Genomic DNA, 16,272 nt, shown 5'->3' on the forward strand with positions numbered 1-16,272 from the left:
CTGGAATGCTAATGTATATCCTGTGATGTTAGAAGTATGTGATCTGCTTTTTGGTTTTGATTTTATAAGGAATTACATTTAAGAGACTGTATGAATCTCAGAAGAGAATATAAAATTTTTACTTTTAAACAACGTTGAGATTATGATAGAGTATGGGGTCAAGCAATAGTAAATGTAGTTTTCATTATGCTATGGCTAGGTATGGCCCAAATAGGGTCATGTGTTTGAATAAACAGGGGGGGGGGGCAGGGAGTGGAATGTGGTGATATATATATGTGTGTGTGTGAGTGTGTGTGTGTGTGTGTGTGTGTGTGTGTGTGTGTGTGTTTGCCCATTGGAAGTAGCACTATTAGAAGTTGTGGCCTTATTGGAGGTGATGTAGCCTTGTTAGGGGAAGTATGTCACTGTACAGATGGCCGTGAGAGCTCCTATGCTCAAGCTCTGCACAGAGTAGAATAAGACCCTCCTTTTGGCTGCCTGCAGAAGACAGTATTTCTCTGGATGTCTTTGGATCAAAACAGAGAACTTGCAGCTCCTACTCTACCTCCATATTTACCTGGCTGCAGACATGATTCTCACTATGATAATGGAATAGACTGAAACTCTGAAACTGTAAGCCAGCTCTAATTTAATGTTGTCCTTTATAAAAGTTGCCTTGGTAATGGTGTCTTTTTACAGTAATAAAGTCCTAAGTTAGACAGTAGGTAATTCATTATGAAGACTGCAACATCATTAAGGATACATGGCTTTTTGGAACTGGTATAACATTAGTAGTTCGGTCCTAGTTGTCAAAAGCATGTCAGTGTAAATGCCTCAGGTATATATCATATATGGCCCCTCATCTGCTTTTTATCCATCTCTGCTTGGTGGTCACCATGGTGTGAGCAGTTTTAGTTCACCACAAGCTTGCTACCATAGATTTTAAAAGGCCCAGAGTAGCCATGGATTAAAACTTCTGAAGCTGTGAGTCAAAATAATCCTTCCTTTTTCTGAATTCATTCCTCCCAGGTAGTTAGTTGAAACAATGGAAAGTTAACAGTTATTTAACAGGTGTAAGCTATAGTTTCTTCATTATATTCCATCATTGTCACATAGTAACAACAACTTCTAAAACTGTTTGTGAGGATGAAATGTGAGGGTACATGTATACTACTTAGTATGCTACTTTATATAGCATCAGACATGTGGGTAGCTATCTGCTGTTGTAAAGACACCACAAGCAAGGTAATTCTTATACAAGAACACATTTTATTGGTAGCTTGTTCACAGGTTTCGAGGGTTAGTCCATCATCATCATCATCATCGAGAGAGAGAGAGAGAGAGAGAGAGAGAGAGAGAGAGAGAGAGAGAGCGAGAGAGAGAGAGAACCTGGCTGGCATGGGCTTTTGAAATTTCAAAGCCCACCTGCAGTGACCCACTTCTTCCAACAAAATCCCACATACTCCAATAAGGTCAAACCATAGAAATCTCCTGGCTGATGACTAAGCATTGAAATGTATGAACTTGTACAGCCATTCTTATTCAAACCACCACATTAGAACATTTTTCTTTGGCTATCATTTCATAGACTGAGTCCTTATTTTCACTTAGTATTGTTTTCCCAGTTTTTCCTAGAGTCACAGATGATTGATTGTAGAATATAAGGACATACATACAGGCGTACACACACATGCACACACAAGTATATGTAACAATAATAATTAAGAAGAGGTTATGAATTTGCGAGGGAGTGGAAAGTTTAGGAGGAGTTGGAAGAGTATAGAGGGGTACAGAAATAAGTTGAATAAAGTGCTTATTTGAGACCCTGAAAAAATAATTAAAAATTAGGTCAAAAATAAAAATAAAATGAATAAGAATACTGTTATGGATATCCACTAATCAGTGAGTGCATACCATGTGTGTTCTTTTGTGACTGGGTTACCTCTTTCAGGATGATACTTTCTAGTTACATTTGCCTAAGTATTTCATGAAGTCATTAAAACAAATATTAAAAACAAATAGCTGAGTAGTATTCCACAGTGTAAATGTGCCACATTTTCTGTATCCATTCCTCTATTGAGGGGCATCTGGGTTCTTTCCAGCTTCTGGCTATTATAAATAAGGCTGCTATGAACATGGAGCATGTGTCTTTCTTACCGGTTGGGACATCTTCTGGATATATGCCCAGGAGAGGTATTGCAGGATCCTCTGGTAGTACTATGTCCAATTTTCTGAGGAACCGCCAGACTGATTTCCAGAGTGGTTGTACAAGCTTGCAATCCCACCGACAATGGAGGAGTGTTCCTCTTTCTCCACATCCACATCAGCCTCTGCTGTCACCTGAGTTTTTGATCTTAGCCATTCTGACTGGTGTGAGGTGGAATCTCAGGGTTGCTTTGATTTGCATTTTCCTGATGATTAAGGAAGTTGAACATTTTTTAGGTGCTTCTTAGCCATTCAATATTCCTCAGTTGAAAGTTCTTTGTTTAGATCTGTACTCCATTTTTAATAGGGTTGTTTGGTTTTCTGGAGTCCAACTTCTTGAGTTCTTTGTATATATTTGATACTAGCCCTCTATTGGATGCAGGGTTGGTAAAGATCTTTTGCCAGTCTGTTAGTTGCTGTTCTGTTTTATTGACATCATCCTTTGCCTTACAGAAGCTTTGCAATTTTATGAATTCCCATTTGCCAATTGTTGATCTTAAGAGCATAAGCCACTGATGTTCTGTTCAGGAAAATTTCCAGAGTGTCCATGTGTTCAAGGATCTTCTATTAGTTTCAGTTTTTCTGATTTTATGTGGAGTTCCTTGATCCACTTGAACTTGAGCTTTGTAAAAGGAGATAAGAAGGGATCTACTTGCATTCTTCTACATGCTGACTCCCAGTTAAACCAGCACCATTTTTTGAAAATACTGTTTTTTCCCACTGGATGATTTTAGCTCCTTCGTCAAAGATCATGTGACCATAGGTGTTGGGGTTCATTTCTGGGTCTTCGATTCTATTCCATTGATCTACATGCCTGTCTCTGTACCAATACCATACAGTTTTTATCACTATTGCTCTGTAATACACCTTGAAGTCAACTTCTATTAGTTTCAGTTTTTCTGGTTTTATGTGGAGTTCCTGATCCACTTGAACTTGAGCTTTGTACAAGGAGATAAGAAGGGATCTACTTGCATTCTCCTGGGGGATGGTTATTACCCCAGAAATTCTTTGATTGGTGAGAATAGTTTTCGATATCCTGGCTATTTTTTTGTTGTTGTTGTTGTTATTCCAAATGGATATTCAAATTGTTCTTTCTAATATGAAGAATTGAGTTGGAATTTTTTTTTTTTGGTAGATTGTTTTTGGCAAGATGGCCAAAAGCTTGAAATCATCAAGATACAATACACAGACCACATAAAGCTCAAGAAGAAGAAAGACCAAAGTGTGGCTACTTTGATCCTTCTTAGAAGAGGGAACAAATTACCCCCAGGAGGAGATACTGAGATAATTGTGGAGCAGAGACTGAAGGAAAGACCATCCAAAAACTCCCTCACCTGGGAATCCATCCCATGTACAGACATCAAACCCAGACACTGTTGCAGATGCTAAGAAGTGCTTGCTGACAGGAGCCTGACAGATATAGCTGTATCCTGAGAGGCTTTGCCAGTACCTAACAAATATAGAGGCATATGATCGTGGCCAACCATTGCACTGAACACGGGTCCCTAATGGAGGAGTTAGAGAAAGCACTGAAGGAGCAGAAGGGGTTTGCAACCCATAGGAAGAACAACAATATCAACCAACCATACCCCCCAGAGCTCCCAGGGACCAATCCACCAACCAAAGAGTACACATGGAAGGAACCATGGCTCCAGCCACATATGCAGCAGAGAATGGCCTTATCAGGCATCAATGACAGAAGAGGTTTTTGGTCCTATGAAGGTTTGATGCTCTAGTGTAGGGGAATGCCAAGGTGGGGAGGTGGGGAGGAGGGCTGGGTGGGGAAGCACTGTCACAGCAGCAGGGGCAGGGGGATGGGATAGGGAGCTCTGTAAGGAAAAACAGGAAAAGGGATAATATTTGAAATAAAATTTGAAATGAAATGAAATAAATAAAATATCCAAAAAAGAATACTTTTATATTCCAAGTTTGGATTATGATTAAGATAGTATAGGTCATGATCATTATTTCCTTTTCTTTATAGGTTTTCATTTTCTTATAGCAATTTTATTTTTTTAATCTAGTCATTTATTGTCATTGTAAAGTGTATCAGAATGAGCGCAAGATTTAGACATCAACCTGGGAAATGACAGCAGGCATTCAATAAAGACATATTTCTAATGTATGCCATTGTAAGGAAGATCTATTTTCCATATGGTTATAAATTCATACCTAACTATTAGTACATAGTGTACATGTGTGATATTATATAGCTTACAAGTTTTAAGATATTAATTTATCAAATGCTTGATCCATTCTTGTGATACTTTGGCCAAGCATGGAATTATCCTTAATTCCAGATACTTACTACTTAGAATATTTCTGATCAAAGATATGCTTGTAATAGTAATAACAAAGAAATAATTCTTCTGGGAAAAAATAAGGAAAATGTAGGTTATCATGTGATTCAGGCAAAAGAGCTAGGAGGGTATCCAGTTTGATATTTTAATTTTCTTCCCTTCCCTGACATTGCCAGTTCTTTTATTTCCTTCAGTTTATTCTTAAATATCTTGGTATTCTATTCTCATCAATGTGGCTAATTTTCCTGATTCTAATTTTTAATTTTCCTCTTGTGTTCCCTTTTTATTCTTGCTAAGTTGCTTTATCTTTCTTGCCCAGTATCAGTTTCTAACCTTTTCCCTTAATTTTGTCTGACTTCTCATCCCCCAGCTAATCTGGTGACCTTTCTCTAATCTCTTTTCTTTGCACATTATCTTGTTTGGAGCATTGTCCTTACCTTCATAGCCTACAGTCAAGTTCAGGGGAGCATTCAATCTGAAAAGTCTGTGTTCTGTAAATGGATTATTAGTTGTCTTAAACACTTGGCTCAGCAACCTGTCTGGAAGAACCTTCTGTCTGCTTGCTCTCACAAAGCCAGAACTTTTGCAGGCATTTTTTCCTCTTTTCTGCCTCCCCACATTCTGAACCCCTCAGGCAGGCATCTAAGAGAAAATTCACATGGGAAATACTTTTTTTCCAGCTAATCATTTATCTTCTTCTCTCTATTTCCCCTCTCCCTTCTGTTTCAGGACTTTTTGAGGGTAGGGGCAACATGTCACAGGCCTCCTTACATCTTTCAGATTTAAACTGATACTAAAAAGAGGCTGCCCACCTCCAAGGCAAATGTTTCCCAACTTTCAATTTACTTTTCATTAGGAATTGGACAACCCCATGCCAGCCTGCCTGTCCATTTAAACAAGGCCTCTCTCAAGGGAATGTGCAGTTGCAAGCTGAAACATCTATATGCAAATGAGCCTTTCAGTATTTGCTATCAGCCACCACAGAAATTTTCCATCCCTTCAAAGCTATTTTTAAAATCTAGAAAAAAAGAAAGAAAAAAATTTCTTTAGCACAGAAACAGAAAGAAGAAAGAGGTATAGCTCTCACCATACACACCCCACTTCTACTACTGATATCCCTTCAAACAGCTACAGGGATTATAGCTTCCCCCTTCTCTCTAGAAACATAAATATGTAGCCAAAGGCAATGTTACATTATTATTATAATTTTTCCAAAGTGAATATCTGAGGTATAATAGAAGAAAGAGTTTCTTGAGGTAAAAATACATAAAAATCTCTATCTAGATTAAAAGTCAATAAATCAAATGTTTTCTTAAAATACTGAGTTTACTATTATTTTCACAAATAACGAGAAATTACACTGCAAATACAATGGTTTATGTGTCATATCTAAGTATTTTCTTTTGATCTCTAAGGTCCATGGAATGGCTGTTAGATTGTGTAAGGCCCAGGTCACCGTGGTTATTCCTGTTTAAGTTCTTTTGGTGTTAATTTCCCTGTATGTAAATGAAAATCTATGAAACAGAATGGATTGTAAATTTTGAGCCTTTCCTATTTGGTTTGTTGTGTTTATAAATGAGTTAAAACCCGAGAAAAGGATAAGAATTATGTGGAAAACACAATTTTCTTAGGTTCACCTGTAGCTGTCATTTAAAAAAAAATCTTGTTGTTTTGTTATTATTTGTATTACTATGTATTAATTATACTCAATGCATTTCATTATGACATTTCATACACATACATAGTCATATGTAATAATAAATTCATAGGTCATATTTAAGGGCTCCTATCCATTCTTGCCACCATTCCACCATTTCTTATAACTTCCTCTTCCAAATAATCCCTTTTATCCATTCATGCATTTATGTTTATGTGTCATATCTAAGTGTGTGTGTGTGTGTGTGTGTGTGTGTGACTTTGTGATTTTAATTAGCATTCCTTATAGGACATCTATGAAGGGATATGTATAGGAACACAAGCTTCTTAACAGTGGCTGCATCATGAAGAAAATGTCTCTTCCTCCTCCTACAGCCATTACATGACTATACATCATCAGAGAGCAATGATGCCTCCTGAACTGCTTGCCTCCTCTATAATAGAAAGCTGACTTGCCCAGTTTCATGCAGATCATGCACAGGGAACCTCTGCTGACTTGGGCTCTTGAGTGCAACAGTTATGTCATGGCCAGAAAAGAACATTCTACAATGCTCCATCTCTCTTTTTTTTTTCTTCTACTGTTTCTGCATCTTTTTCCTCCATGTTTCCTGAGCTATGGGGAGAGTCATAGACCCTAGATGCCCCATTTATGGATAAAGGTCCCTTATTCTTAGCATCTGGACTAAATATAATTCTCTATAGTAACCACAGATTCTTTTCTTTTTTATTTGAAAAGAGTCTATGTCCCTAAATCAAAGAATGAATAGAAAAAAATGTGGTTTATTTATACATCAGAATGCTATGTAGTTATTAAAAACAGGGGCATCATGAATTTTGTAGGCAAATGGATGGAACTAGAAAATGTCATCCTGAGTGAGATAACCCAGACTCAGAAGGACATGCATAGTATATACTCACATGTACTCACACATGAAGCATATTAGCCAAAAAGTACAGAATATCAATGTTATATCCCACAGATCCCAAGAAGTTAAACAAGAAGATCCAAATGAGGGTGCTTCAATCCCACTTAGAAGGGGGAGTAAATTAATCATGGGAGGCAGAGGGAAGGAGGGACCTGGCAGGAGAGGGTAGGAGGGAGGGGAAAGAGGGGTCAGGATCAGGCATGAGTCTGGAAGAAGACAGGAGAAAAACCCAGAGGGCCAGGAGACTGAATATAATTATGCAGCTGCTGGGGTTGTGGGGTGGGGGAACCTCTAGAAAGTCTCAGAGAACAGGGATGGAGGAGGCTTCCAGGACTCAGTGTGGTGACCTTAGTCAAAATGCCCAACAGTAAGAATATGGAACCTGAAAAGAACACTTTTAGTAGATTGAAAGGGCTCCCAATGGATGAATGGGAACAACAAAACACCTTCAAAAATTTAGACCCACTATTGTTCTTGCCTAAATGAAATGCAGGGACAAATATAGAGAAAAGATTGAATGAAGAGTCAAACAGTGACTGGCTCAACTTGGAAACCATCCCTTGGGCTGGTACCAAACTCTGACACTATTGCTGATGATATGTTGTGATTGTAGACAGGAGCCTAGCATGCATATCCTCTGAGAAGCTTTACTAAAGGTGACTGAGAAAGATCCTCACAGCCAAGCACTGGACTGAGGTCACCGACACCTATGGAAGAGTTAGGGAAAGGGTTGAAGATCTGAAGGGGACAGCAACCCCATAGGAAGACTAACAGTGTGAACTAACCTGGACCACTGTGAGACAGTCACCAACCAGAGAGCATACATAAGCTGGTCAGAGGCCACAGGCACATATGTAGTAGAGGACTGCCTTTTCTGGCCTCAGTGGGAGATGCTGCAACTAATTCTGTAGAGACTTGATGCCTCATGGAGGAGGCTTGCCAGGAGGTTACCCTTTCAGAGCCAAAGGAGTGGGGAGAGTGGGGAGAAGAACTCTACATAGGAGGACGGCGTAGTGATTAAAATTTAGAATATGAATAAAATAATTAAATAATGATGATGATAATAATAAAAGAAAGGAGACTCTAATCCATATTTCTTAGAGAAAGAAAAGGGGGAACTAACTTTCTACTGATCTTGAAAAAAAACAAAAAACTTAACCCCTGATTGCTTATTGTAGTTTATCTCAGTTCTTATACTTTTTCAGGATACATGACCACATGGTGTTCCATGCATCCTTTTTCAAAAGTTCACACCAAGTTTAAACATAAATTCAATTGAAAAAAATTAATAAAAGGTTATAACAGAGATGTTTCCCTTAGGACTAGTTAACCATTCATTATCTGCCACTCACTTCAAAGGTTCATTAAGAGTTTAAAACAATAATTCTTATGTCTAAGTTAGCAAGGTTTTGTCTTCTGTACTTGCACATACAAAAAAATGTATAAAAATTCAAAAATAAAATAAAATGAAATATTACCATTTCTAGTTTATAAACTTTATATATCAGATACTGGTTTCAAGTTGGTCTGAAGGGAATATTTTCCCTGACCATAAATCAGTTTTAACTGATTTGTTTGTTTTCTACTCTAGTGTAATTAGCTTGTGACACATGAAGGTGTATCCCTTTTATGGCTAATCATTCAACGGTAACTTATTCTCAGCACCTGGACCAACTATAAGTATCTATTGTAACCATAGAATATTTTCAAAGGAAGTTTCTTGGAGTAAGACTGGTAGCAGCAATAATCCTTTGGAATGAATTTCTGAAACGATTGACATGAATGGAAGTATATTTCTTAGACTCTCTTTTCACTTAGTTAAGCTCAGGTTAGTGCTATATGGGGAAGGAGCAACTTGGAATCCCTGGGATTCAGCAGATATTTGGGGATAAATGTGGAGGTGAAAGTCAGAGTACGGGGAGTGGTGTTGGAGGTTTTAAGTCGGCCTGGTAGTTTCCAAAGACCTTCTAGGCTCCACATCCTGCTAAACTTCTGTTTTTACAGGTTATTGTTGGTAAGAATCCTGTACAGAGCAGTTTCCACTGCATTTGTCTGGGCAGCTTTTCTCTATTCATGCCTACTTGCTACAGTAGATCCTACCAGCTTTGGTTCAGGCATGTAAAAAACCACTAAGGTCTATTTTTATTTTATTTCACTGCAGGGAAGTGCCATTTTAGATATAAGACTTATTTTAGGATGGAAATATTGCCTTAAAGAAATAATTTCATTTTGTAAAGTTTACTTTATAATCACTGAAACTGATACAATAACTAGCATGTTCTTTCAGGTGCTGAGATAGACTTGAAACTGTCTATCACATTTCTTTCTAGCTCCACTTTCTCTTATTTATTCATTGGCCAGAGGTAGCAAGACAGTAAGCAATGCTCCATGCTTCTGTTTAAATTCTTAACTCTAGGTTCCTGATAACTTCCTTTGATAATAAATTGTTACATGGAAGTGTAAACTGGAAAAAAATTTCCCTATACCCCCTCAAAGATGCTCTTGTAGACAGCATTTTATTACAACAACCACCAAGTAAGACAGAAGCAAACAGTTTTTTAAACTAACCTTCTATGTTATAATGCCTTCTGTTGCTGTAATAAAAAAAATTACCTTAACTAGACAGAGTTTACTTATCTTACAGATTACAGTTAAACATTGAAGGAAATCAAGTTAGGAATTCAAAACAGGATCCTGTAGGTAGGAATTGAAACAGAGCAATGCTTTTTACTAGATTGTTTAACTACCTCACTTATATAACTCAGGCTCCCCTGCTAGGGATGGTACAGCACACAGTTTTATATCAGTTAATAATTTAGACAATAGCTTATAGATATGACCATTGATGTGCTCAGTCTGATGGAGGTAATTATTCAAGTAAAATTTCCTCTTCCCAGATGTGTCAAGTTGATAAGCAAGATTAGCCATCACATCCTCTAAAATATCAACAAGAAAATGTCCTTTTCTGGTAACCAATAACTTGATTTCAGTTTTCTTGTCTTTATTTAATGATTAAATGAGTAGAATGGTGAATATCATTTCACACTTGTTAACTTTGTGCAAGAAATATATGAAGGTGAGTTTTGTTTATGGCAAAATAGAGTTAAAGTTTGATGTGATTAGATATATATGCAATAAAAAGGATGGGGAACATAAAAGAAATGATAGTTAATATCACTTCAAATTGGACCTTCTAGAAAAGGTTTTCATAGAAGTTAAAAATGAGATGAAGGTTGCTGCCTATCCACAACATAGAAAAGTAATCCCTATTACCATAGCTACTTTATAAGTTAGGAATTAGCTAGAAATAATTCCAGAAGTACATAGTAATTTGCACTTCCTTTCTCAGTTTGGAGCTACTGCAGACTGCAGTATCATTGGAGACTCAGTCAAACCTGAAATTAGCATTATGTCCAAGATGGCTGCTGGAGCTCCAGCCCTTACATTCCCATTCTCAGTAGGAAGTATTAGAAAAGATACTCCATAAAGAGCTCCTTAAGCCTGTCAGTATGTTTTATTCTTTTTTCACTATCAAATATTTTTGTTTTTTCTCATTATCCAGATTAAGCTAGAATATATCAAACCAGAAAGAAATCAGATTTTGTTTGAAAGAAAAGGAGAGAATTGCTATTGGATGAAAAATTAAAATGCTTTGATTCGGGCATGCAAAAGTCTCTGTTAATTTTAATTCATCACCAAACAGGACTTGTACCTAGTTGGTTTGAGTAGTGACTTGGGAAGCAGATACGTGAGGGGAAAAAGGATCCAGACAACAGATTATAAAAAAAACAAAACAAAATAAAAAATTTAGTAAACTTGATGTGTGTACTCACTTGCATGGTGCTGCTATCAATTAATATATCACGGTCAGTAGAACTGTGAGACTGGCCAAGGCACTGTTACATAGTATGCAGTGAATCCTCCAGTGAGATGACTTATAAAGGACATCATCCAGTAAGTCCTCCACCAAGATGGCTGGCTCTCTGCAGCCCATAACTTCGTACAACCTGAACCACATTTACTCTATTCAGAAACTTTACATAAATCCCTACTTTCTATGTTGACAAATTGAATTTTGTTTTAGACACCATTCTTCCTGTGATTAAAAACAGCCTGTTTTATGTGAATAGTTTAGCTTTAACCACAATCATTCTTAGCTAACTAAAATTACCTGGCTATTACTGGAGCATATTTACAGTATGAGTCTTGGATAAAGCATGAACACTCATTTCCAAGTACAGTTCAACTATCAGCAAAGGAAATGCAAGGCTTCTTTGTTTCTTTCAAGCATATGACCAACTCTTATAGGCCCAAAGCACACAGGGTAATAGGTGAAATCAAATCACTGTGTATTCATTTCAAAAGAATAGTTAGAAAATGCTAGATACCATTGCTTTTAAACATAGATACACTTGAGCTTGAATTTCAAAGCTTGATTAAAATCCATGGCTTCCTGGTTATTGGAAGTAGAGCTGCTTTTCCTGTGTTTCAAGCCTAGCTTCCTTTTCTTCACTGTAGGTTTTACTCAAGAATTCTCTGGACTAATCTCTTCCTTTCACATGTGTAACTACAGATGTGCTTAGAAAAAGGCAAGTCTTGGAGATCTCAGAGTAAAGCACACGAGGAACAAGCTTTAGGATGAAGAAAAAAGCATCATTTAAAAGAAACAATGTGTGTGCACTTTTCCTGCCATTTAAACAATGAACGCTCGTAATATCAGCTTCTTAAACATTCACTTTAGATCTAAATGTTAATATTAAGATCAAAACAGAATGAGAGGATGAATAAGTACTTCTCAGATGTAGCAAATTTGAAATGGGCATCTCAGACACCATGTTTTGGCTGATATAAAGATTTTACTAGGTAATTTAAATTAGAATCTTGGACTTTTGGAGTCAACTCTCTCAGGCCATGAAACTAAGGAAACCAAGAAAGTCCAATTATTTCCCAGGGTCATTCCACTACCACATGGCAGAACTGGCATATGATATATCTTTATGCCACCAATCAACGCTGTTTCCACTGAACTATATTATCTCTGCTTTACAGAACCCAAAATATTTTACAAATGGAAAATAAAAGTATACAGTCATTATCCACTGAGTTCCATCATTGAGATATAACTGAGTTACATTAGAATGTGCTTTGTTTGGTAATGATTATGTAATGCTCATTTATAGACTTACCTTTCTTTTCATCCACTGACTATATAAGCAGTACTCAATTGCTTCAAATTATAATGAACATGTAACTGTCCATCAAAGAGACAAGCTCAGCAGACCTTCTGAATATTCTATTATTTCATTCATGTTTGAATTCATGTAGACTCGACTAAATTAACATATTTTAAATAAGACTTATGTTGGCATTGCTTGGTAAATGGTGTGGACAGATGCAGTGCTAGAACACACATAATCATGTATATAACATCTCACAACACACACACACACACACACACACAGACACATATAATCATCCTTCATGAGAGGTGAAAATATGAACAATAAGAGAATTCTTGAAGTTCTCAGTCATTTCCAGGAGTTCAAACAGAGCCACTGTTTTCATTAATTATACTTAACTGGGCAAGCTGACCTTTATAGCTATTGGCTTCCAGTACAAACACAGCCTGAAAGATCAGTTACCTAAAAGCCATTGGTCAGTTGCTTCCTACTGAATTTCTTTGTCACTGGCACAGAAGTAAGAGCTCTTAACTGAGTGTTTCAGTGATAGTTTTGCTGCTGGGAGCTTACATGTGGTTTCCTCTGGACTGAGCAGGTTCACAGAAAAGGAGAGGATATATTACCCTCATATGTCTAGGACCAACAGTGGCCTAATCTCTTTCCTACTTAGTGCTAACATTTTCTACTTCATAGAAAGTCTTAAAAAAAAAAACAATACTTTATTTATTTCCACTGAGAAAATGGGATGTAAAAATCATTTTCAGTCTTTGATAAAATGCTACTGACATTTTATCAAAGCCTTACTTTGTTCTGATTATGCTGGTGTGCCAGTCCTCTGCTAAAAACTTACAGCTCTGCAGAGAGCAAAGTTGGTTTGCTATTTAGCCCACTTAATTTTCTTATATTCAGATTATATGAATGGGTGGTGACTCACTGAACTTCAAGGACCAGATTCATATAGATCAAGACAAATCATGGCAAAGTCACAGATTCACAATGACTATCTAACTCAGTGTCATCATTTTACACACACACACATACACACACAGACACACAAACAAACATACACAAAATACAAAAATACAAACCTATGTGTTTTTTATTTGACAAATATTTATGAGAATATTAGCCTATTTATTATACTATAATTATAATATGCATGTATTTATACTTTCAATAAAATGAAAAATCATTGAAAACATACATTTTTAATTTAAATTTTTGGTGATAAAGATTTAACCTTCGGTTTGTCATACACTATGTACAGTCTGCATTACTAAGCAGGCCCAACCCACTTTGGTAGAGTTTGAAATCTGTCATGTCCTTGAATGGGCCATACAAATTCATGTGTGTATTTTCTTTTGTACACTTTATTGATATATTTTTACTTTGACAGTTAATGCCAATAAAGTTAGTATTTTAAACTCAATTTGACATATAGTTAAACGTATATTTTCTTCTTGTATTATATATTCTTCTAATTCTTTATCGTCCAAAAGCACATTATATAACACATTCAACCTTACAAAAATATTCTATTCTCAAAGTTATAAAAAAGAAACTACAAATGTATCTAACATTCTAAATCTTTTACTTTAAGTACTTCTTGTATATGTTGTGGAAGGCAGCCTTAACTGTATGCCTTCATAAGATTCCACTGGAAGACAATACTGTAGTTTATTTTGTTTGTGGCTATTCATCATTTGTATTCAGTGTGCTGTTAAGTGTATGTGATTACAAGAGGATGAATGTAGGTGGTATGTGAGAAAAACAATAGCATCAGTGTTGGCTTAAACATATTTAAATTGGATTCCTTCTTTAAGAATTTATCAATGTCTGTAATATGTTTAATCTCTCAAACACATTTGGCACATTTGGTAAAATTGTTCCAAAATGATTTGTGTGGCAAACACTATTTAGGAGACACTCTTTTTAAGTAAAACTTTCACCTTAATTGTGATTACCATTTTGCAACAAGCTTTGACTTTTATAAGCAGCAAAATATTCTTCTTATGCTATTATTCCTGAAAGTTAAAAGATACATTCTGACAATAAATAGTTATCCAGTTACAAAAGCTATGTGTGTGTGTGTGTGTGCGTGTTTGTAATATAGTTCCCTAGAATTACCACTGTAATTTAAACACTGAGGCAATTCCATCTAGAGGTAACCCTTTGAGCATTTGGAAAGGGACTCCATAATCACAGGTGAGTCTGTTGTATATCAAAGGAGCATAGAAAACAAGATGCAATAATTTTTGCTCTTTATCACTGGAGAACAGAGTATTTGACCTTTCTAACATGAGAGGATATAGTAACACCATCTTTGACCAGAGACAGAAGACATTGAATGCACTAGTACTTGAGTCTTGGCATTCTCAGCCTCTGGAAATAAAAACAATACACATCTGTTACTTCTTAATTTCGCATCCTATGAAATTTTATTATAGATGCCAAAAGAGACTAAAACAAGTTAATTTTCTAATTGATCTTCCATAACACAAATGCTGAGTTGTTATTTCACATATATAATCACATTCATTAGTATTTTTGTTCTCTAAAACATATGAATACATTGACTATTTTCTAAGTCCAAACTAATGGAAATCTCATGAATATCAAGAAACTATAGAAACAAACACAAATTAGACAGTGATATCATATATAAATTGTTTATTATCTTAAATTAGCAAAAGAAATCTTTTTTGGTTCCTTGCATAAAATGTTCATGTTTTACAATGTTAGCTGAAACATTGAAAAAAAAAATGAAAACCCACTGAAGAAACATGCAATAAAAGAAAGTAATTCAAAGAAATTTTTTTTTTTTTGGAGACAGGTTTTCTCTGTGTATCCCTGGCTGTCCTGGAACTTATTCTATAGAACAGGCTGGCCTCCAAATCAGAACTCTGACTGTTTCTGCCTCCAAAGTGCTGGGATTAAAGGCATGCACCCTCACTGCCCAGCAAAGAATTCTCACATTGGGGACCAGAGGCATCCCAGAGGGCCTAGGAAAAGCAACTGGCAAAAATTTGCTATAGTTGATTCTGACATCACTGGAGGAAAGTGCAGATGTGCCCATCATCACTGGAGATATCACACTGTAGCCTGAGAAAATCTGCCAATATGTTCTTTAGTACAGAATGATTTGATTGTCTGATGTTCTTTGCAATCCAAATTCTCTCCAGATAAAAATTACATTTCAGGACATGGGAAGCAATTTTCAAAAGAAATCATGTTCAAACACACAAAAGTAGTCAAAGATGTTTCTATCTCTCCTTCCTTACTTGGTGTCAGAGAATTAACATCAACTTTAATATATATATATATATATATATATATATATATATATATATATATATACATACATATACATATATATGTATATGTTTGCTTTAAGATTGGCTTCTCCTAAAGTAAACAGTATATATATATCACATATACACATACATATATGATAAAATGCTTATGGAAATTACACATTAGTAAAATTGAAAGGTACTAAATTGTTCTTCGTGTTTCATGGTGACACTAACATTTCTTTGTTCAGATTGTTTTTATCTATCTTAGAATGTTACAAGGAAGATCATGAGATAAATAGCTGGTGTTTTTTTTCAAATGCAATTTGGTACATAAGGCTAAAGCATACTGAATATAGCCACATTGATCAAATATTGTTTACCAAGCTTTGATATCACCATTGCACAAACTTCAGTTCTGGGTCCAACTCTTCTTATATCTTTACTCTTCACCTTAGCTTTCTTGTTTATAAATTAGAGTTTCTATTTGCTTCTTAACACAAGGATTTATATAAGAGCCCACTATGGAAATATTGCTGGAATGACGGAAAATACTGTGTGTATTGAGGATTTTACCTCCAGAGAGTAACCATTAGGTGCACATGGAGAACAAAGTAGATGAATGTTTCAGAGGGAGACAAAGGACTGTCATAGAAACAGGAGTGAGAAAAAAAGCATTGTCCTCTTCCCTCCCATGCCCTGCCCTCCCTGGTCCTTACAATCTTTGATTTTG

General features: G+C 36.1%; 1 long non-coding RNA gene across 1 annotated transcript in view; it reads right to left on the minus strand.

Moving 5' to 3' along the window:
• Positions 1-16,272, minus strand: part of LOC110293773 (uncharacterized) — a 106,532-nt gene that overhangs the window by 47,898 nt on the left and 42,362 nt on the right. The window lies entirely within an intron of this gene.

The sequence above is a fragment of the Mus caroli genome, unplaced genomic scaffold, assembly GCF_978045245.1.
Source record: "Mus caroli unplaced genomic scaffold, Mus_caroli_1 scaffold_6, whole genome shotgun sequence".
Taxonomy (NCBI): domain Eukaryota; kingdom Metazoa; phylum Chordata; class Mammalia; order Rodentia; family Muridae; genus Mus; species Mus caroli.